Raw genomic sequence first — 26,510 nt, forward strand, 5'->3', positions numbered from 1 at the left:
ATACCGGCGCCACATGGAACACATTCAATTCCAATGAGAAACTGTGAGGGATTTGGCGGGTTCACGATTGACATTATGAGGCTGACAAGCTGCAGCCGCATATAAACACTTCACTCCCCACACATGCCATCCCAGCCAACAAGATGGCAGCGAGGAGAGTGGCACCCCATTTTATGGACGGAGAGCTTGAGACCCTATTGGACGCCGTGAAAGAGAGGCAGGTGACCCTGTACCCCAGCTTGGGAAGGAGGCTGCCAACTGCTGCCGATTGCCGTGCCTGGGCACAGATGGCAGAGGCAGTCAACACTGTCAGAAACACCGTCCAGACCAGCCGTAAGAAACTGCACAACCTCCTCAGGGAGGCCAGGATGAGTAGGCAACACTGCGCTCCTGGCACCAGCCCCCCTCCACACCCGTAACCGTACTCTCTCCCCCCCCTCCCCCTCCCCCTCCCACCTGGAGGGAAGACGAACCCTCACCCTACATCTCGCAAGACATTTCCAAATCCAACGAGAGGCCTCTCGATAGATTTGAATCTCACGCATCATAAATTTGGGCGCGACGAGACCGGTAAATTCCAGAAATGATCACGACCAGTTTCTGGCATTGCTCAATTTGGAAAGATGTGCATCAGAAATTCAGATGAGCATGCCCAAAATGTTACATTCATTCAGTACTGGTTGAAAGTTTGTGTGCAGCAAAGACACAAGTTTCATGCATGCATCCCCGGTGCTGAAGACACCGCACCTGCCGTGCAAAGTTAGAAAATATATCCTTTTGAGTAAAAATGGGAATTTTGAATGAAGGTCAAATACAGCACAGTTGAGAATTCAAAGACTAGGCCAGGCAAATTTGCCTCACGGAAAACCACAAAGAAGTGCATTTCCATCACTTACATGATAATGCAAATCTAGTTTCTTTTCAGAACCAAGACAGCGGAGTTCGACAGAAACAGAATTTGCCCAAGCACACTTAATGAAAATGCTGCCAACTGATTTGTCTTTCAAGGTTGCTGACAGCCTAATATAATATAATGGAGATACAGTACGTGTTGACTGACATGTCTGACAGTAAACTAGAAAGAAACAGTTTCCCCTATCTGAATGTAGTCGCAGACTTTTTGTACGCAGCATTAGCTGAATGCCATCAGTAGGGGGCAAGAACATTCCATATTCAGACTGAAGTTTTGCTATTCTGGAAATAAATAAAAGGAAATTTTCCAAGTGTTGCCATGAGTTCATCGAGCCTACAAATCTCCAAGGGGAAGGTTTGCTTTGGCTATTATGTATATTGAAGTTTTAAATACATTCATGAGGATTTCCTCTGGGTAGTGCTTCACTGAAATTGTAGTGTTAAAGACTTTGTTTATGATTTTATTGGTAATGTTGACTGAAGGAAATCTTTATGCCCTTACTTACAGCCACCAGGGCTATTCTTCATCTGCAGGAAGGTTTTTTCCATTCCCCTCTTGACCCACAAGCACCTAATTAAAATGTGACCAAAATTCTAAACCTTGGTTTGTGCATAAATCACAGAGCACTAAATTCCGTAATTGGAAAGTGACTCCCTGAACTAGTCTTCTGCATGTTGGGAAAATCGATAAGGCTAACAGTGGAATTCTGAGTGATCACACTAAAAAGCCATGTGACAGGAAATTGCACAAATGGCTGATTGACACTGGAACCACAAGCAAACCACAGTCAAAGAAAACTGGTTGTCAGATGAGGTTCAAACAGAATTGTTTAATTGGAAGCACCAGAAAAATGGGTAAAATGTCGAGTAACATGCAGAACTATTACTCAAACATTAGATTGCTTAAATCTGATTATAATAGAAAAGTGAATGGACAGAACGGTAGCAAATGGATTTCAATAATGGCAAGGGGGCCACCTGCTTTGGAACTGAAAAGGATAGATCAGAGTACTTTCTAACAGTGAAAAGTTGGAAGCAGTGGTCATCCAAAGACCCTTAGAGGTCCATGTGCACAGATGGCTAAAACGTAATTGATTGATACAGAAAATGAATGAAAAGACTTTGAAATGTTGACCTTTTATCTAGAGCACTAAAATAAAAGTCATGCTGCAGACATGCAAAGCCCTGCTTAGACCGCACCTGTTCACCTTTTGGCACCTCACCTTTGGATGGATTGTGTGACCTGTGAGGAAATAGGGGCATAGATTTACTAAAGTGATACCTTGGGTGCATGATTCAACCAAATAATTTTTCAGTGTCATTTTGGACAAGTTTGGCAGGATGTTTCCTGCTGGTGTTTTGGGTGAGATCCAGACCGGTATTCATCCATACTTAATCGTTTATTTGGGCCTTGGGGAGTTTCTTCCTGCTCCAGCCCACACTTTCTGCAGTGGGGAGCTGAACTCGCTGGGGAGACCAGCTCCTCTGTGATCGGGGTGCTGTTTTGAAAGGGTGTCCCGATCTCTAAGTCAGCTTCAGGGTGTCCTAAACCCCCCACCCACAGGCAATGCCCCCTGCACAGGCACGGGCATCACCCTCCCCCCCCCCCCCCCCCTGATGTGAGAACACCCCGCTATGGGGTCGCTGAGGGCTCCCTTTTTCAGGGCCCCCACATCCCTTTTGCCCCCCCCCATACATGAACCCCCTTTTACCCCCAATCTTTGAGGCCCCTTCATGGGATTTGGATTTGATTAATTTATTGTCATGTGTACCAAGGTACAGTGAGAAGTATCATTCTGCGTGCAGTTCAGACAGATCATTCCATACATGAAAAAACATTAGACATACATAAATATACAATGTAAATACATAGACACAGGCACTGGGTGAAACATACAGAGTGTAGTACGACTCAGTAGAGAAGATGTGTGAAGAGATCAGTTCAGTCCATAAGAGGGTCATTCAGGAGTCTGGTAACAGCGGGGAAAAAGCTATTTTTGAACCTGTTAGCATGTGTTCTCAGACTTTTGTATCTCTTGCAAGATGGAAGAGGTTGAAAGAGAGAATAACCCGGGCGGAGGGGTCTTCGTTTATGCTGCTCGCTTCCCAAGGCAGCAGGAGATGTAGACAGAGTCAATGGATGGGAGGCGGTTTTGCGTGATGGATTAGGCTGTGTTGCATCAGTGAATTGCGATCACTGTATCTAGAAAGGGTACCTGAGAAAAACACCCTCCGTGTTCAATGAAGGCAAGCATCCAGCTGAAGGCAGCAGAGCAGAGCCGCTGATTGGCTGTTGCGGGGAAAATTTGCATCAGTTCATTGAGGTCACTGTATCCAGAAGGGGTACCTGAGCAAGACACCCTCCGTTTCAAGTGAACGCAAGCATCCAGCAGAGGAGAACAGAGCGGAGCCACTGATTTGCGGTTGCGGGGAAAATTTGCATCGGTGCATTGCGGTCACTGTATCCAGAAGGTGGTTTGTGGAGGAGCTGTTGTCAAGTGACAGGTAAACCCCAAACACTTCTTCAGTGTTTCCCTCCCTACCTCCTCCTCCAACCAAAAAAAATCACTGTAAGGATCCCAGCCGAGTTAAGATCAAGAGGGAGGCTTGAGAGCAGGTAGAAGTAGAAAGAAGTTGAACCGTGATGTCACAACCAGCAGGTAAGTGATTGGCTGCTGACTGGTAAGTAGTTTTTCTTTTCCCTGAGGTGTGTTGATAAGGTAAGGTTTTTCTATTTCTATTTTATCTTGTGATTGGTAACAATTTTTCTTTTTCATTTATTTATTATTTGATATTATAGTTGGACTAAGTTAAGCTTAACATTAAAAATGGCAGGAGATCTCAGACCCGTGTTGTGCTCCTCTTGCTCAATGTGGGACCTCAGGGACATGGCTGATGTCCCTGGCTCCTTCACGTGCAGCAGGTGTGTCCAGCTGCAGCTCTTGTTAGACCGCATGACGGCTCTGGAGCTGCGGATGGACTCAGTTTGGAGCATCCGCGATGCTGAGAAGGTCGTGGATAGCACGTTTAGCGAATTGGTCACACCACAGATTAGAATTGCTGAGGGAGAAAGGGAATGGTGACCAAAAGGCCGAGAAAAAACAGGAAGGCAGTGCAGCTGTCCCCTGCGGTCATCTCCCGCCAAAACATGTATACCGTTTTGGATACTGTTGGGGGAGATGGTTCACCAGTGGCAAAAGTAGCCAGGTTCATGGCACCATGGCTGGCTCTGCTGTACAGAAGGGCGGGAAAAAGAGTGGAAGGGCTATAGTCATGGGGGATTCAATAAAGGGAGTAGGTGAGTAGATAGGCGGTCCTGTGGTCGAAAACAAGACTCTCGAATGGTATGTTGCCTCCCAGGTGCACGGGTCAGGGATGTCTCAGATCGGCTGCAGAACATTCTGAAGGGGGAAGGTGAACAACCAGTTGTCGTGGTGCATATAGGCACCAATGATATAGGTAAAAAAACGGGATGAGGTCCTACAAGCAGAATTTAGGGAGTTAGGAGCCAAGTTAAAAAGTCGGACCTCAGAGGTAGTAATCTCAGGATTGCTACCAGGGCCACGTGGTAGTCAGAGTAGAAATGAAAGAATAGGCAGGATAAATGCGTGGCATGAGAGGTGATGCAGGAGAGGGGTTCAGATTCTTGGGACATTGGGACCGGTTCTGGGGGAGGTGGGACTAGTACAAATTGGATGGTCTACACCTGGGCTGGACTGGAACCAATGTCCTTGGGGGTGCTTTTGCTAACACTGTTGGGGAGAGTTTAAACTAATGTGGCAGGGGGGATGGGAACCAAATGAGGAGGTTAGTGGACAGTAAGGAGGTAGTAACTAAAGCCTGTAAGGAACTAGATCATGAAGTCAGCATGACTAAGGGGGAGAGTAGGCAGGGAGCAGATGATAAACACAAAGGGACTGGTGGTCTGAGGTGCATTTGTTTTAATGCAAGTAGTAGGTAAGGCAGATGAATTTAGGGCTTAGATTAGTACCTGGGAGTATGATGTTATTGCTATTACTGTGACTTGGTTGAAGGAAGGAAGGGTAACTAAATATCCCAGCATATCAATGCTTAGGCGGGATAGAGAGGGAGGTAAAAGGGGTGGAGGAGTTGCATTACTGGTCAGAGAGGATATCATAGCTGCACTGAAGGAGGGCACTATGGAAGACTATGTGAGGCGATATGGGCAGAGCTCAGAAATAGGAACGGTGCGGTAACAATGTTGGGGCTGTATTACAGACCTCCCAACGGTGAACGTGAGATAGAGGTACAAATATGTAAACAGATTATGGAAAGATGTAGGAGCAAAAGGGTGGTGGTGATAAGTAGGTGGGTTTAAGTAGGGTGATCATTGTTCGGCACAACATCGAGGGAGGAAGGGCCTGTTCTGTGCTGTACTGTTCTATGATAGGAGATTTTAATTTTCCCAAAATTGGGATACACTTAGTGTCAGAGGTCTAGATGAAACAGAATTTGTGAGGAGCATCCAGGAGGGTTTTCTAGAGCAGTACATAAATAGTCCAACTCGAGAAGAGGTCATACTGGGCCTGGTGTTGGGAAATGAGCCCGGCCAGGTGGTTGAAGTTTCAGTCAGGGATTACTTTGGGAATAGTGATCACAATTCTGTAAGTTTTAGAATACTCATGGACAAAGACGAGAATGGTCCTAAAGGAAGAGTGTTAAATTGGGGGAAGGCGAACTATCCCAAAATTCGGCAGGAGCTGGGGAATGTGGATTGGGAGCAGCTGTTTGAAGGTAAATCCACATTTGATATGTGGGAGGCTTTTAAAGAGAGGTTGATTAGAGTGCAGGACAGACATGTCCCTGTGAAAATGAGGGATAGAAATGGCAAGATTAGGGAACCATGGATGACAGGTGAAATTGTGAGGCTAGCTAAGAGAAAAAAGGAAGCATACATAAGGACTAGACGACTGAAGACAGACGAAGCTTTGGAAGAATATCGGGAATGTAGGATCAATCTGAAACGAGGAATCAAGAGGGCTAAAAGGGGTCATGAAATTTCTTCAGCAAACAGGGTTAGGGAAAATCCCAAAGCCTTTTATTCATATATAAGGAGCAAGAGGGTAACTAGAGAAAGGGTTGGCCACTCAAGTACAAAGAAGGAAAGTTATGCGTGGAGTCAGAGAAAATGGGTGAGATTCTTAACGAGTACTTTGCATCGGTATTCACCAAGGAGAGGGACATGACGGATGTTGAGGTTAGGGATAGATGTTTGATTACTCTAGGTCGGGTTGGCATAAGGAGGAAGGATGTGTTGGGTATTCTAAAAGGCATTAAGGTGGACAAGTCCCCAGATCCGGATGGGATCTACCCCAGGTTACTGAGGGAAGTGAGAGAGGAAATAGCTGGCCTTAACAGATATCTTTGCAGCATCCTTGAACACGGATGAGGTACTGGAGGACTGGAGAATTGCCAATGTTGTCCCCTTGTTTAAGAAGGGTACCAGGGATAATCCATGTAATTATAGACCGGTGAGCCTGACGTCAGTGGTAGGGAAGCTGATGGAGAAGATACTGAGGGATAGGACCTATTTCCATTTGGAAGAAAATGGGCGTATCAGTGATAGGTAACATGGTTTTGTGCAGGGAAGGTCATGTCTTACCAACTTAATAGAATTCTTTGAGGAAGAGACAAAGTTGATTGATGAGGGAAGGGCTATAGATGTCATATAAATGGACTTCAGTAAGGCATTTGATAAGGTTCCCCATGGTAGGCTGATGGAGAAAGTGAAGTCTCATGGAGTCCAGGGTGTACTAGCTAGATGGATAAAGAACTGGCTGGGCAACAGTAGACAGAGAGTAGTAGTGGAAGGGAGTTTCTCAAAATGGAGAACTGTGACCAGTGGTGTTCCACAGGGATCCATGCTGGGACCACTGTTGTTTGTGATATACATAAATTATCTGGAGGAACGTATAGGTGGTCTGATTAGCAAGTTTGCAGATGACACTAAGATTGGTAGAGTAGAAGATAGTGAAGGGACTGTCAGAGAATACAGCAGAATATAGATAGATTGGAGAGTTGGGCGGAGAAATGGCAGATGGAGTTCAATCCAGGCAAATGCGAGTTGATGCATATTGGAAGATCCAATTCAAGAGCGAACTATACGGTAAATGAAAAGCCCTGGGGGGGCAAATTGATGTACAGAGAGATCTGGGTGTTCAGGTCCATTGTACCCTGAAGGTGGCCGCGGAGATCGAAAGAGTGGTCAAGAAGGCATACGGCATGCCTTCCTTCATCGGAAGGGGTATTGAGTACAAGAGTTGGTAGGTCATGTTACAGTTGTATAAGACTTTGGTTCGGCCACATTTGGAATACTATGTACAGTTCTGGTCGCCACATTACCAAAAGGATGTGGATGCTTTGGAGAAGGTGCAGAGGAGGTTCACCAGGATGTTGCCTGGTATGGAGGGCGCTAGCTATGAAGAGAGGTTTAGTAGATTAGGATTATTTTGTTTAGAAAGACGGAGGTTGAGGGGGGATATCATTGAGGTCAACAAAATCATGAGAGGTATAGACAGGGTGGATAGCAAGAAGCTTTTTCCCAGAGTGGGGGACTCAATAACTAGGGGTCACGAGTTCAAGGCGAGAGGGGAAAAGTTTAAGGGAGATATACGTGGAAAGTTCTTTACGCAAAGGTGGTGGGTGCCTGGAACACATTGGCCGGCGGAGGTGGTAGTGGTGGGCACGATAGCATCATTTAAGATGTATCTAGACAGATACATGAATGGGCAGGGGCCAGAGGGATACAGGTCCTTAGAAAATAGGCGACAGTTTTAGATAGAGGATCTGGCGGCGCAGGCTTGGAGGGCCGAGGGGCCTGTTCCTGTGCTGTAATCTTTCATTGTTCTTTGTGGAAATCTCGGAACGGAATAGGGAGAGGTTGAAGATGTCCACAAACACACCCGTCAGTTGGTCCGCGCAGGTTCTGAGTGCATGACCAGGGACTCCGTCAGAACCCGTTGCTTTCTGAGGGTTCACTTTCAAGAAGGTTGATCTGACTTCGGAAGCTGTGATGTTAGGTATGGGTGCGTCCAAGGCTGCTGGAGAAGTTGATAACGGTTTGTTCATTTCCTGCTTGAAACGAGCATAGAATGCATTGCGTTCCTCAGGGAGGAATGCGCTGTTGGACATTATGTTGTTTAAGCCTTGTCACAACTGACAAGAGTCCGTATTGTTAATCTGTGACTTTGGCTTACAGAGGATTTTTTGCATAGATCAGGGTTGCCTGTCTTGAATGTCTCAGACCTGGCCTTCAGTAGGGAGTGTATCTCCCGATTAAACCATCGTTTCCGGTTCGGAAACGTACTAACTACCTTCTTTAGCACGCAATCTTTGCACATTTGCTGATGAAGTCTGTGATGGTGGTGGGCTACTCGTTTAGGTTGGCCGCTGAGTTCTTGAATATGGACCAGTCCACTGATTCCAAGCAGTCGCATAGGAGCTCTTCTGTTGCCTCGCACCAGCATTGCATGACTTTCTTAACCGGATTCCCCCCTTACATTTATGCTAGTATGCTGGGAGAAGGAGCAGAGTCCTATGGTCCGATTTTCCGAAGTGTTGTTGGGAGATGGATCGGTAGGCATCCTTGATGTTTGTGTAATGGTGTACAAAGATAGTGGGAGATGTGTTGGTGGAATTTTGGCAGTACACACTTGAGGTTGGCCTGGTTGAAGTCCCTGGCCACAATGAACAAAGCCTTGGGTATTCTGTTTCACTGTTATTTATATTAATCAAGCGCCTTCTTCACCTCCACCTGAGGTGGGATGTAGACCGCTGTGATGATGGCGGAAGTGAACTCCCGTGGAAGGCATAGCCCTCCTCAGGCCCCGAGGCTTAGCCATGCCAACCTGGCACCAGGACAGTGCCCCGGGAACCCTGGCAGTGCCAACTGGAAAGACTCCTCGCAGATCAGGGTGCAACCTTGTCCGGCAGCCCCGATCTGCCCCCCTGCACTTCAGCCCCCACACGCCCTTTTGACCCACCCCTTTCCCTCCTCACATTCTCCACCTTGGAGAGGTCTCTTGGAACCTCCCTCATCCCCTCTACCTGGCAAAGCACCCCGCCCCCGGGCCTGACCACTGGCAGTGCCAAACTGGAATCTAGGCACCCAGACACTGCCAGCCTGACACCCTGGAGGACACTGCCAGAGTGCCCAGGTGTCAAGGATGTGCCAGGGTGCCACCTTGCCCTGTCGGGGGTCTCCAATGCCCTGGAAAACTGCCATTGGTGCTGTTATGACTGTCCACGTTTGTATGGGCCAATTCTAAACCGTGCCCTGGTGAGGTCTCCCAGGCACGGCTGGTGAGTCCCGGATGCCGGGTAAATCCAGCATCTGGGTATTTAAATGAGCCGTGAGGCTGATTTAAATATTAAGAACTGGATCACACCCAGTGAGAGCAAGATCCAGATCACGGCAGGTAAAATGAGCCAAGTGACTTGCGCAAGGTTTCACGCCCAGTGCAGAGCCAGATTTGGGCTCGCGGCAATTCACCCGAATGCAACAGGATTGTTGAATCGTAGCCTAGATGGTTAACGTTTAATTTTTTTTTAATTGATTTTTATGGGATGTGGGCTTCATTGGCTGGGCCAGTATTTTGTTGCCCATCGCTAATTTCCCTTGAGAAGGCACTACTGAGCTACCTTCTTACACCACAACAGTCCGTTTGTAGGTACATCCACAGTGCTATTAGGGAGGAAGTTCCAGAATTTTGATCCAGTGACGGGGAAGGATCAGCGATATATTTCCAAGTCAGGATGGTGAGTGACTTGGAGGGGAACCTGCAGGTCGTGGTGTTCCCAGGCATCTGCTGCCCTTGTCCTTCTGAATGGTAGTGATTGTGGGTTTGGAAGGTGCTGCCTCAGGAGCCTTGGGGAGTTCTTGCAGTACATCTTGTAGATGGTACTGTTACTGTGCATTGGTGATGGAGGGAGTAAATTGGAAGGAGTGCCAATCAAGCAGGCTGCTTTGTCCTGGATGGTGTCAAGCTTGAGTGTTGTTGAAGCTGCACTTATTCAGGCAAGTGGCGAGTATTCCATCACACTCCTGACTTATGCCTTGAAGATGATGGACAGACTTTGGGGAGTGAGGAGGCAAGTTACTCGCCGCAAGATTCCTAGCTTCTGATCTGTTCTTGTAGCCACAGTATTAATAAGGCTAATACAATTCAGTTTCTGGTCAATGGTAAACCTCAGAATGTTGATAGGGGGCTATTCAGTGATGTTAATGCCATTGAATATCAAAGGGTGATGGTTTGATTCTCTCTTATTGGTGATGGTCATTGCTTGGCACTTGTGTGACACGATGTTACTTGCCACTTGTCAGCCCAAGCTGGATATTGTCCAGGTCTTGCTGCATGTGCTTGTGGATTGCTTCAGAGTCTAAGGAGTTGACAATGATGCTGAACATTGTGCAATCACCAATGAACATCCCTACATCTGACCTTATGTTGGAAGGAAGGTCATGGATGAAGCAGCTGAAGATGGTTGGGCCTTTGGACACTATGCTGAGGAACTCCCACAGTGATGTCCCAGGACTGAGATGACTGACCCCCAAACATCACAACCAACTTCCTTTGTGCTAGGTATGACTCCAGCTGGTGGAGTTTTCTCCATGATTCCCATTGACTCCAGTTTTGCTCGGGCTCTTTGATGCCATACTCGATAAAATGCTGCCTAGATGTCAAGAGCAGTCACTCTCACCTGACCTCAAGAGTTTAGCTCTTTTGTCCATGTTTGAACCAAGGCTGCAATGAGGTCAGGAGCTGAGTGGCGCTGACGTTACCCAAACTGAGCGTCAGTGAGCAGGTTATTGCTCAGTGAATGGTGTTTGATAGCACTGTTGATGACCTCTTCCATCACTTTACTGATGATGGAGAGTAGACTGATAGGGTGTAATTGGGCAGGTTGGATTTGTCCTGCTTTTTGTGTACAGGACAAAGCAGAAAATGGGGTTACCACAAAGGATGAAAAGTCTGATAAAGACTGACTGCCACATGCATCATAAAAAGTTTGCACTGATCAAAACTGAACAGCACAATGACAAAGAATTAAAGTCCCCTGGTCATCTGCACCCTGCTGACTGCTTTAATTAATTTCAATGCTTTCCTTTTCAGTTGGCCCAATGTTTCATTTCAACCACACAAAATATGTTACAAAGCATCTTAATGCACTTGCACAACCATCTGTTCAACATCACAATCTTTGCAATAGTCAGAAGTTCACCCCCTTATTTTCAATAATATAAATGACTTCCTGTACCTGACTATTCTTTGGTATAAGCTCTATGTGCCAACTGACAGTATATACTGACTAACATGAGGATATTTAAGATGTTGGGTGCAGTCCATAAGTTTGATCAAGATAGTCATAGCCTTAGATACTTCAAAGTAAGTATTTATTAACTACAATAAACTGTATACATAGGTACATTAAAGGTCTGAGTTAGGAGCTGTCACCATACTTGCTTCTTCATACGTCTCTGGTGGCCTTATAATCCTTCTATATCTTGTTCTTACTACTGTCGGAGAAGAGATAGGCTCTGTCGTTGCAAGTAAACTTTGCTGAATCACAGGTTGTTCAGGCATCTGGGTCTCTTTTCATCCTCTTTTCCCGTTCTTTGGCACTGGATCGCTCTTTATTGATTCCCCAATTGTAGTGATAGATGGTGATTGGTTTATCACATTCTTCATGGAACAGGTAAACTCTGGGCTTGTCTCTATACTGTTTTTTCCTCTTCTTCCTTTGACCAGCTCACTGAGATAGCTCTTCCTGTTGCAAAGATGTGACTTGGTAATAAGTACACCTTTGCATTTGGCTGTGCGGTGGGCTCATCATTGGCTGGCTGCTACTCGGTTCCATCATTGATTTTAGCACTGTCATGCTGGTTAGGGATTGCAGCATCTGTCTTATGGTTTATCTCTCCAAATGGCATTGGAACTGGAGGTTGAGACCTCTTGCATTGCTGGTGCCTTTCTGGACTGTCATCTACTCAAGATGTTATGGTAACCATCTGAGTGGTTGGCTGGTCTGGCCAATCTGAGACTTCTGGCACCTGTAACTAACATGGACAAACACACTCTGCAAAGAGAGAAAACAATGCAGAGCACTGAAATCCCAGTCAAGACTTTTTTTGGATATTGCGATTTTGTATAATTTATGGCAGTCGTTGTCTTGATAACTTTTGCCGTTTTGAGGAGATTCTGGGCTACAAATGCATCTCCTCTCAAGAGAAAAAGTCTGGTTATGGATGACATACATTAGCTTGAAGATTTGTTTGCCGATGTTAAAGTGCACTTCCCGGGCAGAAGCACCTGCATAATTAACAGGTTCTAAATACCAAATGTGTTTTAATATCTGTAGCAAATATCAATAACTTGACCACATTCTTTGGTAAGGCAGATTCAAACTGAATCAGACAGAAGCAGCCTGTTAAGCAGAAATATCCTGTACTAACAGCCCCATACTATCTTCATGAATACAGACAATGGGACCAGCCACTAATGAAGTTAAGGATAAATCATTCAAGTTAGACAAGGTTAAGTTGTTCACAAACAATGGAACCAACTAACAAAGTTAAGATAAGGAAGTCTCAAGCTTGTGAGGTGTTGTAATGGCCCAGGACGGTTGCTAAGACATCTGGGTAATATCATTAAGAAACGTCTGCCTGTCCACAAGCTGATCATGCAGCCCCAGCATGTCTAATAAGTAATTTCATTGGATCGAAACATATTCTATAATCTGTACAACTGGTTCGTGTCCAGCCGAGGTGGGCTGAGTAACTGAAAATGTATAAGTGTTTATGATTTGACTTTGTTCAGTGCAGGTGCGCATGGTGTACCCAGTGTTTTGCTTACCGCCAGCGTAATTAATAAACCGATTGACTTTTGGAGCAGACCAGAGTGTCGAGTGATTCTTTCGGATCCATTCTCTCTAACACCCCTATATGTTAATGGTTCCAGAATTATGCCTATGAGTAGGAGCTAGATTCCTCCAGTCCCAGAAAGTGGTTTGTCTGTTGCTCATTGAGAAAGTTATCTATTAGCAGGCTTTGACAAAGAGTCATTCAGACTCAAAACGCCAGCTCCCTTATCTCTCCACAGCTGCTGTCAGACCAGCCGAGATTGTCCAGTATTTTCTATTTTTGACAGATTCCAGCATCCGCAGTAATTTGCTTTTATTTCTTAACTACAGTGCTTTGTCCAGTAGGACCATAACACTGACTTCCATGTCCAATTTAAAGTTTGTGAGATGGGCATTCACCGAGATGTCCACATTCCAAATTGAAAATCCAGGATTTTCTACCTCAACATAGGCATGAATGTGTTTCCTCTTGCTGTGCTGTCTTGATCTCGTGAATACGCTTGGGATTTCCTGTACATTTTGATGTTTTGGCTTTGCACAGCTTCCTGAAGTGTCTGATTTAGTTATATTGAAAGCATTGGGCTGCAATTGCTGGACATTGATCACGCTTTGAGATGCTGTGCTCCATGGTGTTTTGCTTCCTTTTGGCCGAGAGGGTCCCTGTTTCTGTGCTGTTTCACTAACTGGGCAGTGAGGTTTATTTGTACCAAACTACTTTTGATGTGGTTAGCACCTGCCAATCACAGCAAGATGTTTATAAACATGGCAGTTAGGTTCACAGCAAGCTGCTTGAGGTTCATTCAAGCATGAAGGGAAATGCAGGTTAGGTGGATTGGTCATGCTAAATTGCCCCTCAGTGTCCAAAAGGTTAGGCCGGACTACTGGGTTACGGGGATAGGGTTAAGGCTTGGGCTCATCAGGTGCTCTTTCCAAGGGCCGGTACAGACTCGATGGGTTGAATGGCCTCCTTCTGCACGGTAAACTCTATGATAAAATAAACAATCCAGACATCTGGCTGTCTGGAAGCTGTCAATTACAGCCTACTAAACGCTATTTCTCTTTTAAGTGAATAGAAGCCTTGCAGATCAAAAGACCTGAAAGGGTTTAAAGCCTTGTGATGTGGTTTTGGCTTTTTATGAAGTCAGAGCTGCTGCTTTCGAGATAACTGTCTGAGGCATCAGGTGTAAGGGACAGGTGAGTGAAAAAGCAGTGTTTTCTTTCACTGTTTCTGCCTGGAATGCTCTTTAGCTTCCAGACAGGTGTGACTGAGGGAAGCGAGGGGTCTCTGTTATGAAATGTATGGGATAGGGGTTCTCTGAAACTGGGGGCGGGCTCTCTGTTATGCAGAAAGTGTCTCTGATCTGGTGGGGGTCTTTGATATGGGGTGGGTCTCATCACCCTCTTGTGTCCATACTATTGGGGGGGGGGGGGCAGTGCACGGCAATTCCCGTGGTGGAGGAGGGAGAGGTTGATGCCCCTACTTGTCAGCAGGGGGTGTAGGCAGGATTAGCATTGTGAGGGGAGGGGGGCCAAATGCCAAACCTCGCTATCAGGTCGCCCACTCAAAATGGCGGCCCGATAGCAAGATTCAGAACAGAATCTCTTGCAATCCTCACAATGCATAAATTTGCTTGGCTGGGCAAAGTGAATCGCTTCTGGCCGCTGCTCCTAGCGTTAGCGCAAACAAGAAACGATTCAGCTTCGGCGGGAGAACATAGTCTCCCAAATGGAGAATCCAGCCCATTGCGTCTTCGGCTATCTGGCCTACTAAATAAAACAGTGCATTTTCACTTGTTCAACTTTCTGTTTTTATCCAGACCTGAAGCAATCCTGTTTTTAAGAAATCTCTTTCTCCAGATTCCCCAGTTTTGTGATTCAGCTGGACCTTGAATAAGCCCAAATTGATCTGACTTCATAAAAAGCCAAAACCACATCACAAGGCTTTAAACTTCTCAGATCTGTTGATCTGCAAAGTTTTTATTCACTTAACAGAGAAATAGCATTTAGTAGGCTGTAATTGACAGCTTCCAGGCAGTCAGAGTGGATTTGTGATCCATGGGTAAAATTAAGAGGTGTCAAAAAAATCTAAGACAGCGCCACGGTATGTGATGAACCATCAATTGAACGCGAGACGAGTTGCTGTACAAAAGTAGGCTTTAATAAGCTAGATGTTAGCCCTGCGGTCGACTACAGTAAATGGCCGACCGCAGGCTGTGCTGGGTATTTATACCTCGCCCTGGAGGCGGGGTTAACTCAGCCTTTCGACCAATCGGGGAGCCGTCACATGACTGGTCTCAACCAATCGGTCGAGAGGCACATGACCGACCAGGGCCAATGGTAAGCCGGTGTTCTGCACCAATGGCAGGCAGCTATTTTAATCATACCACCACAGTATGCTTCTGCACCGAGCGGGTTTTCCACGGTTGCCTGTTTTGGTTGATTCCCACAATTAAGATTCACAATCTCAGCATTTAAAATTTTTCAATGACGGCTGCCTAGCTTGATTGGTTAGTGTCCTCCTCGCTTTAATGCAATGTTCTCAGTTCTTGGGAGCATCGAATCCCAGCTTTTTCTGGACATTTAAAGCTGCCTACTCAGTCGCTGTGATAAACCTCACGAGGATCATGCGGAACGACTCATTGATCTCAGTGTGCGCTTGTTGAGTATGAATTCCTATGGTAATGGGCAGAGACCTGTCCAGCTCGGACTCATTGTTGAGGCTTTAAAATACTGTCCCAGACCTGGACTGGGAGTTCCTGTTACTCCCAGACTGGGACACTCGTGTTGTATTCCGCGGGAGAGGCTTTACTTTAGAGTTCAAATAAATTTGATTTAACCTTTAGCTTTGTGTTTCCTGGATTACTTTCACTGGCGATGAGGAGCAAGAACGGGACATCACTACTTAAAAGACAAACACCTCCATTGTGAAGTGTATGAAGGGAAATGCCGTTATTTGGGAAACTCAAGCTGTATGATTCAGGTGTGGAGGATTGGTACCAGTATACTGAAAAAATGCGCGATTTCTTTCTTGCAAATGACATAGAGGGTGACGACCGACAGAAGGTAATCTTTTTGACTGCCTGTGTAGCCCAGACATTCAACATCATTAAGAGCCTGACTCACCCAGCGGTCCTGGACTCAAAAATCTTTACTGAACTGGTGGACCTAGTGGCAAATCACTATGACCCTACACCATCAGTTATTGTCCAGCGTTACAGGTTTAATGCAGCCGGAAGACTCCCTAGAGAGCCTGCAATGGAGTTCCTAACGAGGCTCATGAAAATGGCCGAGTACTGTGAGAATGGCTATCCCTGCCAGAGATACCAACTCGTGTGGTCACGACATAGAGAAAACTGCTTGCAGAGCCCACCCTGTATCTTAAAAGAGCCATAGAATTGTGCCTATCCCTAGAAAATGCCAACAAAGGGACCCAGGAACTCCAATGTTAAATGGACTGCAGTATGCTCAGTGTTGGATGTCCCCTGCATCGGAAAACTGGACTCCCTGTAGACAGCATCTCCGTGCCCCGCCCACCACCTGGTCATTACCCAGCCACGGCACACAAAGACATGGGACCGATGACCGGAGTGTTAAAGAAGCTTCCCCAGAGGACTTTGGGAGCAGTCACGAGAGTGCTGTAATTGTGGTTGAAGGATATGCCCAAGGCAAGGCTCCCAGAATCGTCAGTATGCATGCCACCCAGGCTGGAAGCCAATGCTACCTCAGGCCCGGGCCACGCAAATCCACCATCCCAAACAGGACGAACTAATGCATCACCACTCCAAAGTTGCCCCTATCGAAATTAATCTCCGGGTCAACGGTCACCCCTTGGAAACGGAAATGGACTTGGGAACCTTCAGGCACCTCCAAGCTGGCATCACGTCCCTGAACCTGCTCACTGATCTTCCTGTGGGGCTCGTTGAGTAAGAGTTCCTATGGTAACAGGCAGAGGCCCATCCAGCTGGTAATCGTTGTCGAGCCTTTTAAATACTGTCCCGACCCAGTCTGGGAGTTCCTGTTACTCCCGGGCTGGGTCACTAGTGTTGTATGCCGCAGGTGCGGCTATACTTTCAGTTAAAATAAATTTGATTTATCCTTTGTCTTCGTGTTTCTTGGGCGACTATAGTCACGATTCATTTTAAATTTGTTTTTCTTTGTTCAGAGCGAGCTCAGCGGCCACATGTTCAAGTGCTAACTCAGTAATTGCGTTTCATGGACTGCGATTTAAGCTTCAATTTCTGAATACTGTAGTATTTAACTTTTTTCAGGGTAGGAATTTAAAATGTTCAGCTCACCCCTGCTAGGTCTGCTGACTCTGCACATTCTGGGTATTGAAGAGGAGCTTCCATGGGATTCAATGGAGTCTTCTGCTGCAGTGAGGTATTTAATCTCTGCCTTCAACTTCAAAAAGTCTTTCTATGGAACTTTTCCCTGACAATTTATTTTTGTGCCTTTGCATCTTGAGCTTTTCTTCAGTCAGAATGCTTCTTTGATTTCTTTCTTCAGTTCTCCAGGATTTTTTTTTTCTGCAGTCTCTGCTATGTTTTGAGTTGCTCCTTTCACTGCCACCATGTTATAAGGTGTTGAGCGTAGTTCAGCAAGTCTTATTAAGGTAGTCATACTCTCAGATAGTTCAAAAGTAAGTATGTATTCACTACTAGAAACTTTATACATAGATACAGTAAAGGTCTCAATTAGGAGAAGTCTCCATGCTTACTTCTTCACATGTCCAACATTGCATTAACCCCTGAGATGCTGGTCATGTGTTCTCTTACATCAGTGCAGGCAGTACTGTGTTCAGTCCCACATTATCTTAATGTGCCAGACCGTAATACTATTTTTTAGTTTATTTCCTTGCCATTAGAATATATATGTTTTCTCTTTCAAGTATCATGGTGCTGCATCTGTATTTGTTCTATTTGTTTTATAGTAAATAATTCATAAAATATTTAAAACTTTCTTTGACCTCTGGATTGCTAACCACTATTCTACTTACAAAAACGTGTGAGATTCATCCACCTTTTCCTCTTCTCCATTGTGAGATGCTCATAACGCACACATTATACTGCAGAACAATTATCATTTTTTGTTGTGTGGAATGAGCACATTGTGGTGTTGGGAGTCAAGAGAGAGAGAATAAGGAAAGAAAATAGGGGAGGGAATGTGAACATGACAAACTCAGAAAAACAACCTAACCTTTAGAAATAAACTTTGCAGAGTATTCCATTGGCACAGAAAAACTGTCCATTCAATTGGAGGTCTTTTTGTTCAGTGAAAGAAGATTTTATTTTTCTTGTTCACGTGTGGGTGTACCACAAAAATGTAATTTTTTTCTAGTTGTGTAATTTATCACTTTACATTGACCCAGAACTGACTCAGTTTATTCATCAAAAGCCGTTTACCGTAATAATTTGTCATAGTCATTGTCTAAATTCCTCTTGGATACTGGGACTGAGAATGTTCAAATAAAAATAAATTTTGAAAGGAGTGGTGACAAAAAAGGCCTCTTGCTGACTGTTATCCTGTCCCTCTTTCCATCTCTCGCTGACTATTACCCTGTCCCTCTCACTGACTATTATCCTGTCCCTCTTTCCCACAATTGCCTAAAATTTGTTAAACGTGCCTAAAGGTTCACAAGAAATATTTGGTTATTGGAGCTGTACTTGCTTATAACGATCAGCTTTAATCACTACTCACTTGATTTTCTGGAGAGACGTGATAATAATAATCTTTATTATTGTCATAAGTAGACTTATGTCAACACTGCAATCAAGTCACTGTGAAAATCCCCTAGTCCTCACACTCCGGTGCAGACTCCGCACAGACAGTGACTCAAGCGGGAATCGAATCTGGGACCCTGGCGCTGTGAAGCAACAGTGCTAACCACTGTGCTACCGCGCCGCCCATGTAGTCATTTCATATGCAACAAGATTTGTATATTCAATAGACTGTAATGATATTGATGTAATAATGAAATCCATATTCCAATTATATTTATAGTAGAAATAGCACACTTAATATTAATACATCAAATATAACGTTTATACCATTCATAAATGGGGTTACTTAACCCGTCCATGAAATTATTCCCTTTGCTAACTTGCAGATCTACCCAGTGTGGGGCGTAGTCTGACACCACAATTGTTGAATATTCAGTATCCACCACCTCAGCCAACAGCGTTTTGTCCAGCACAAAAAGTCTATCTAGGAGTACAGCGTATGCACATGGGAGTAAAATGTAAACTCCTTACTCCGTGGCTTCCCGAATCTCCACAAATCCACCGCCCCCCATGTGTTCCATGAACCCCCACAGCTCTTTTGCCACAGCTGACACCTTTCCAGACCTGGGGCTCAACCGATCCAGCCTCGGATCCAGGACCGTGTTAAAGTCTCCCCATGCTCAGTCAATGTGAATCCAGGTCCGGGCTCTTCCCGAGCACCCTCTAAACAAACTCAATATCATCCCAGTTTGGGGCATATATATTCACCAATACCACGGCTATTCCCTCCAGCTTCCCACTAACCATAATGAATCTACCCCTCGGGTACACCTCTATCTTCCCCACCTCGAATGCCACCCGTTCATTTGACCAGGATCGCCACCCCTCATGTTTTAATGCTCAATCCAAAATGGAACCCCTGCTCGACCCATCCCTTCCTCAACATAATCTGGTCCCACACCTTCAAATGTGTCTCCTGCAACATAGCCACGTCCGCCTTCAGTTGCCTCAAATGCGTGAACGCACAAGCCCTTTTGACTGGCCCATTCAGTCCACGAACGTTCCACGTGACCAGCCTGGTCAGGGGAACCCCGCCCCCCTCCCCTGCCAATCAACCATAACCTCTCCTAGGCCAGTCTTTGGCCCATGTCCTGCCCCTGGTGCCTAGCATCCCCACTGATTCCCCTCCCCCGCTCTTAGTGCAAACAGTTAAAACAATGGCAAGAAGCAAAAACAAACAATCCCTCCCAAGGTCCGAGCACAAACACCCACCCCATCTCCCTGAACAAAGTACTATATACTAACCTAACCCCAAACAGAACTGAAAAAATGAAAAGAAACAAACAGTACCTCCGAGATACGTCTGAACATCGCAAATAAAAAGTTAAAAGTTTTACAAAGCATAGCTCAGTTCCCCGCAGGCAAAGTTCAAGGTCCTCCTTCTCCTATTAGTTTATTCCCTTTCATAAAGTCTGCTGCATCCTCCGCTGAGCCAAAGTATAGTTCCCGGCCCTCATAGGTGGGCCAGGTACAACAGTCCAAACTTTATGCCCTTCTTATACAGGACCAATTTGATCTTATTAAAGCTCGCCCTCCTCTTTCTGCTCCCAGGTCTTGGTACACTCGGATCTCGACATCTTCCCACGTACATCGCCCCGTCCACCTGGCCCACCTCATAATACGTTCCTTGTCCAGGAACCGATGTAATCGTATCACCATCGCCCTCGGGGGCTCACCCCCCTGGGGCTTGCACATCAGCACCCTGTGGGCCCAGTCCAACGCACCTTCTCCAAGCAGCTTCTCCAGCAACTTCCCCACATACGCATCAGCGTCCAATCCTTCTCTTCCCTCTGGCAGACCCACGACCCGAATGTTCTGCCTCCGAGAAAGGTTTTCAAAGTCCTCCACTTTCTCCAGCAGCCGCTTCTGCTGATCTTGCAGCATCCCAATCCCTGCTGCCATCGAGGTGGAATGCTCTTCACGTTCCGCCGCCAATTCCTCCAGCCTCTTGTCGTCAGTCTCGTCTCCACACGGACAACCACCGCCTTGATCAAGTCCACTGCCTGGGCCAGGTCCTCCGCATACTCCTTATGTTGTTGGGTGAAATTCTAGTTCAGGAAGCTCACCAACTAGGCCGTCGACCACTGAACTGACGGGGCTGGACCCTGCCCATCTACCAATTCCACACTCGATGTCTGCTCCTCACTCGCCACCACCTTCTGGTTCCTCCTTTTCTGATTTTTTCTGGACCGCAGCTCCATAAACTGGGGGTCCACTCCTTCTGTCTCACTTCTACACCTTTACTTTACAAATTTTCTGCAATAATCTAGTGTAAAAGCCACAAAAAGACCACCATGAGCGGGAGCTGCCAAATGTGTGACCGGAAGTCCTTGGTTCATTCTTTACTTGTGTGACACGCATGAGCATTATTTAAGATATCATTATTGCCTAACAATTAAATGAAATAACCGATTTAGCTATGACTCCATTTACAATTCTCACAGGATTGCAATTACATTATATAAAATGTACAGCACAGAAACAGTCCTTTTCAAATGACATTCACCATACAAGCCTTCATCTACAACTCTTCGCCTGATCCTATTGGTAGAACATTCTATTCTACTTTCCCTCGTGGTCATCTAACTTCCCCTTAAATTCATCTGTGCTATGAATTGGCAGAGAAAAGAAACTAACTGTAATTCACACTTTATTGTATTGTATGGTATTGTGTCCTTGTGGGCTCTGTCTGTGAGCCGTTACATGGCTCTGCCCATAGGGGGAGATGAGGAGCTTGTACAGGGCACCACCCTTGGCTCCGCCCATGGCCCCTCCCACTTATGGAAGTATAAAGTGCTGCAGCCATGTGAGCCTGCCCTTAGTTCTTCTGGTCGCAGACAGTTTACTTCCAATCGTGTTCCGAGTGAATTGATGGTCACATCAATTTAATAGTCTTAGAAAACTTGAAGAAAACTACTATGGAATCAGCCCTCAAACCTGATCGATTAGAACTCGACCCGCAGGCTGCAGAGGCGAAGAAAATCTTCCTACACTGGCTTTGGTGTTTCAAGGCCCACCTGGCTGAATCGATCACCTTCGAGACTACAGAGGAGCAGAAACTCAGCCTACTGCATGCACGGGTGAGCCATCGTATCTCTACGCAACTCAATTGTACCGACTCCTATACTGAGGCCCTTGCTATGCTTGACCGATTGTACGTGCGGCCGGTAAACGAGGTCTATGCGCGGCACATTTTCACTACCCGCCGCCAGCGCCCCGCAGAGTTGCTAGACGACTTCCTGCGCGACTTAAAAGCTCTTGCTCGGGAATGTAACTTTCAGGCTGTAACGGCCTCCCAGCATATGGAACTCGCTGTCCGTGATGTGTCCGTTGCGGGGCTCCGGTCTAACTATGTGCGCCAGCGACTACTCGAGAAAGGGGCCCAGAACTTGGAGGACACGGTAGAGCTAGCAACTACTATGGAGGTTGCATTCCGAAGTCTAAACTCATTCCCCGCGGACCAAGCGACCCCATCGTGGACCCCCGACCAGCGACTGCCCCACGCCTGCACCGCGCGGCCACCCACTCACTATGGAGCACCAGCGTGCCATTTTTGTGGCCAGCCCCAACACCCACGGCAGCACTACCCGGCCTGCAACGCGACCTGCAGAAGCTGCGGTCAAAAAGGACATTATGCCAGAGTATGCCTGGCGAAATCGAAACCCAGTAACTCCCCCGCAGTCCAGAAAAATCGCTCCCCCAATTCACAGGCCCGCAGGCCCCGCAACATTGCAGCGTGTCTGCCGACTCCGCCCGACATGTGCGACTCATGGGGGCCGCCATCTTGGCAATCCTCCCCCACGCGGCTGGCCATGTGCAAGTCATGGGGGCGCCATCTTCTTCATCACCTGCCACGTGCGATCAATGGGGGCCGCCATCTTGGCCATCACCCGATGTTCACCTCGATGACTACGACCTCCGCGGACAGTCATCACGGGGCCACTCCAGCACTGCTGAGTCATCACGGGGCCACTCAAGCCGCCGACTACCCGCAACTCAACGCAGTCACGTTGGACCAGTCGCGTCCGAAGCACCTCTAGAGGTCGATGATGTCCGTTCAAATCAACGGATACAAGACACCGTGCCTCTTCGACTCCGGGAGCACCGAGAGCTTCATACATCCTGACCTGGTAAGACGCTGTTCCCTCCCTATCTTCCCTGCACGGCAAACTATCTCCCTCGCCTCAGGCTCGCACTCGGTCCCAGGGCGCACCGTCGCGACCCTAACGATTCAGGGCACCAGCTACTCTAATTTCCAGCTGTACCTACTCCCCGACCACTATTACTCGGGCTCGATTTCCAATGTAACCTCAAGAGCCTCACACTCAGCTTCGGTAGACCTCTACCTCCACCTCCACTCACTATATGCAGCTTAGCGACTCTAAAAATCGACCCCCCTTCACTGTTCGCTAACTGTAAACCAGTAGCCACTCGCAGCAGGCGGTACAGCCTGCAGGATAGAGTATTCATCAAAGCCGAAGTCCAGCGGCTCCTACGTGAGGGAGTCATAGAGGCCAGTAACAGCCCCTGGAGAGCTCAGGTGGTGGTCGTCAAGACCGGGGAAAAGTTCCGGATGGTGGTTGATTATAGCCAAACCATTAACCGGTTCACGCACCTTGATGCGTACCCCCTCCCCAGAATTGCAGACATGGTCAACCAGATCGCCCAGTACCGCATATTCTCACGGTGGATCTGAAGTCTGCATACCACCAGCTCCCAATCCGCCCGGAGGACCACCACTACACGGCGTTCGAGGCAGATGGCCGCCTCTTCCATTTCCTCCGGGTCCCCTTTGGCGTCACGAATGGGGTCTCGGTGTTCCAACGAGCAATGGACCAAATGGTGGACCAGTACGGGCTGCGGGCCACATTTCCGTACTTGGACAATGTCACCACCTGCGGCCATGACCAGCAGGACCACGACGCCAACCTGCACCGATTTCTCCAAACCGCCCAGAAACTCAATCTCACCTACAATAAGGAGAAATGCGTTTTCCGCACTACCAGACTAGCCATCCTCGGCTATGTCGTGGAAAACGGAATCCTGGGCCCCGACCCGGACCGTATGCGCCCTCTCCCTCATTGTCCCAGCACCCTCAAGAGGTGCCTGGGATTCTTCTCTTATTACGCCCAGTGGGTCCCCCAGTATGCGGACAAAGCCCGCCCACTATTTAAGACCACACTCTTCCCACTGTCAGCTGAGGCCCGCCAGGCCTTCAACTGCATCAAGGAGGACATCGCCAAAGCCGCCATGCGGGCGGTGGATGAATCCGTCCCCTTTCAGGTGGAGAGCGACGCCTCAGAGGTCGCTCTCACCACCACTCTGAACCAGGCAGTGAGACCAGTAGCCTTCTTCTCCCGGACCGCCTCCGCTTCGGAACTTCGACACTCCTCAGTCAAAAAAGAAGCTCAAGCCTTTGTGGAAGCCGTACGGCACTGGAAGCACTACCTCGCAGGTTGGAGGTTTACCCTCATCACCGACCAAAGATCGGTTGCCTTCATGTTCGAGAACTCGCAACGGGGCAAAATAAAAAACAATAAAATCTTGCGGTGGAGGATCGAACTCTCCACCTATAATTATGACATCATATATCGACCGGGGAAGCTCAACGAGCCCCCAGATGCCCTGTCCCGCGGCACATGCGCCAGCACGCAAGATGACCGCCTGAAGGCTATCCACAAGGACCTCTGCCAACTGGGGGTCACCCGGCTCGCCCACTACGTCAAAGCCCAAAATCTGCCTTTCTCCACCGAGAAGGTAAAGGGTGCCTAGGGGCACTATCACGGGAGCTTCGCTCCCATCTTGGTTGAGGACACCGGGCCCAGTTCTCCTCCGGAAGCATGTCCGGACACACAAAACGTAGAGAGGGTACTACTGCTACATTCGAACCCACACTACGCCTTTATTGAATACCCCGACGGCCGTCAGGACACCGTTTCCCTCCGGGACCTGGCGCCTGCAGGATCCACCACTACCACCACCACCGAGGTACCCCTCACACTACACCCCACTCGACCCCCCACGCCCTGCGCCCCCGCGCCTATAGGTTTCCTGCGCCCCCCTTCGCCCGTTGCACTGGCCAGGAACGAAGCTCGGACCGAAACACCCCCGGAGTCCACCCTCATACCCACATCAACCATCACCACCCAGCCACCCGAAGAGGCTGCAACCCCGGTGCTCCGCCGATCCCAAAGGACGACTCGGCCACTAGACCGGCTCAACCTGTAGACCTGTCACCCCTGCCGGACATGATTTTTTTACAGGGGGTGAATGTGGTGAATATAATTCACACTGTATTGTATTGCATGGTATTGTGTCCTTGTGGGCTCTGTCTGTGAGCCGTTGCGCGGCTCTGCCCATAGGGGGAGATGAGGAGCTTGTACAGGGCACCACCCTTGGCTCCGCCCATGGCCCCTCCCACGACCGGAAGTATAAAGTGCTGCAGCCGTGTGAGCCTGCCCTCAGTTCTTCTGGTCGCAGGCAGACTCAGTTGTAAGACTATTAAAACCACAGTTTACTTCCAATCGTGTTCCGAGTGAATTGATGGTCACATCAACCCCTAACAAATCTCTACCTAAAAATACAATGGACGTGGCTTCTACTCAGTGGTGTAAAGTGATGGTCCGCTGGAATTACAAGGGTCTAAAGTGCTTTGACCTGTTGTAACGATGTACACAGAACATATGGGCAGCACGGTAGCATGGTGGTTAGCATAAATGCTTCACAGCTCCAGGGTCCCAGGTTCGATTCCCGGCTGGGTCACTGTCTGTGCGGAGTCTGCACGTCCTCCCCGTGTGTGCGTGGGTTTCCTCCGGGTGCTCCGGTTTCCTCCCACAGTCCAAAGATGTGTGGGTTAGGTTGATTGGCTACGCTAAATTGCCCTTAGTGTCCTAAAAAATAAGGTTAATGGGGGGGGGGGTTTATTGGGTTACATGGATAGGTTGACTTGAGTAGGGTGATCATTGCTCGGCACAACATCGAGGGCCGAAGGGCCTGTTCTGTGCTGTACTGTTTTATCTATATAGTTGTTTGACGATAAAGATAATTTGTTAACAAACCTGTGGAAGGATAATTGATGAACTATAATACAGATGATGGCTACTAAATGAATTCACTGAATTCTCCTGGAGCTACTCCAAGTGTGACTATCCTCTTGTACGACTTGCTACCAACTGGCAGGTGTCTCGAGTCACGAAATAAATCTCTAAAGCCACCTGCTGGCCAAAGGTTGTACCAATAGCTATGTGCACTGACAGACAACTATATTGATGTGTACATGCATACCACCATAGGAGTTGCTTCGCGAGTTGGGCCCTCAGGTTGGAGGGAGAGGGGCAGGGGAGTCCCATGTGGCTGGGGGATTTCAAGGGATTTGATTAGTCTGGGTTGGGGGCTTGGAGAGTGCAGGATGACCTGTGCGGGGCTCAGTCTGAAGTGAGAAGTGTTGGTTTTATTTCTCCTAACGCTTTCAGTGTAACTATTGGTGTAAGACTGGCAGAACGATGCAACGTTAGTGATTTAAATTTAATTCCAATGGTATGCAACAATTGTCCAGGGGAAGTTAGTGCATTGCGGCGTGGTTAGCATTGTTGTTTCATAGCGCAGGGACCCAGGTTCGAGACCCACTTGGGTCACTGCCTGTGTGCAGTCTGCACGTTCTCCCTGTGTCTATATGGGTTTGCTCCGGGTGCTCCGGTTTCCTCCCACAAGACATGCTGTTAGGTGAATTGGACACACTGAATTCCCCCTCTGTGTAACCAAACAGGCGCAATGTGGTGATTCACTGTAACATCATTGCAGTGTTAATGTAAGCCTACTTGCGACAATAATAAAAATTATTATAAAATTGCCATGTAAACACTTACCTGGGGACTCCAGAGAAGGATTCCACAGCGCCTCTTTGGGGCACCATCCCAAATCTGACACTGAGGTCCAGGA

The 26,510-nt window shown here is 47.5% G+C and overlaps 1 protein-coding gene across 1 annotated transcript in view; it reads right to left on the reverse strand.

Moving 5' to 3' along the window:
• The window catches only part of lrguk (leucine-rich repeats and guanylate kinase domain containing), a 206,177-nt gene that overhangs the window by 105,060 nt on the left and 74,607 nt on the right, over window positions 1-26,510 (reverse strand). The window lies entirely within an intron of this gene.

This window comes from Scyliorhinus canicula, chromosome 11, assembly GCF_902713615.1.
Source record: "Scyliorhinus canicula chromosome 11, sScyCan1.1, whole genome shotgun sequence".
Classification (NCBI taxonomy): Eukaryota; Metazoa; Chordata; class Chondrichthyes; order Carcharhiniformes; family Scyliorhinidae; genus Scyliorhinus; species Scyliorhinus canicula.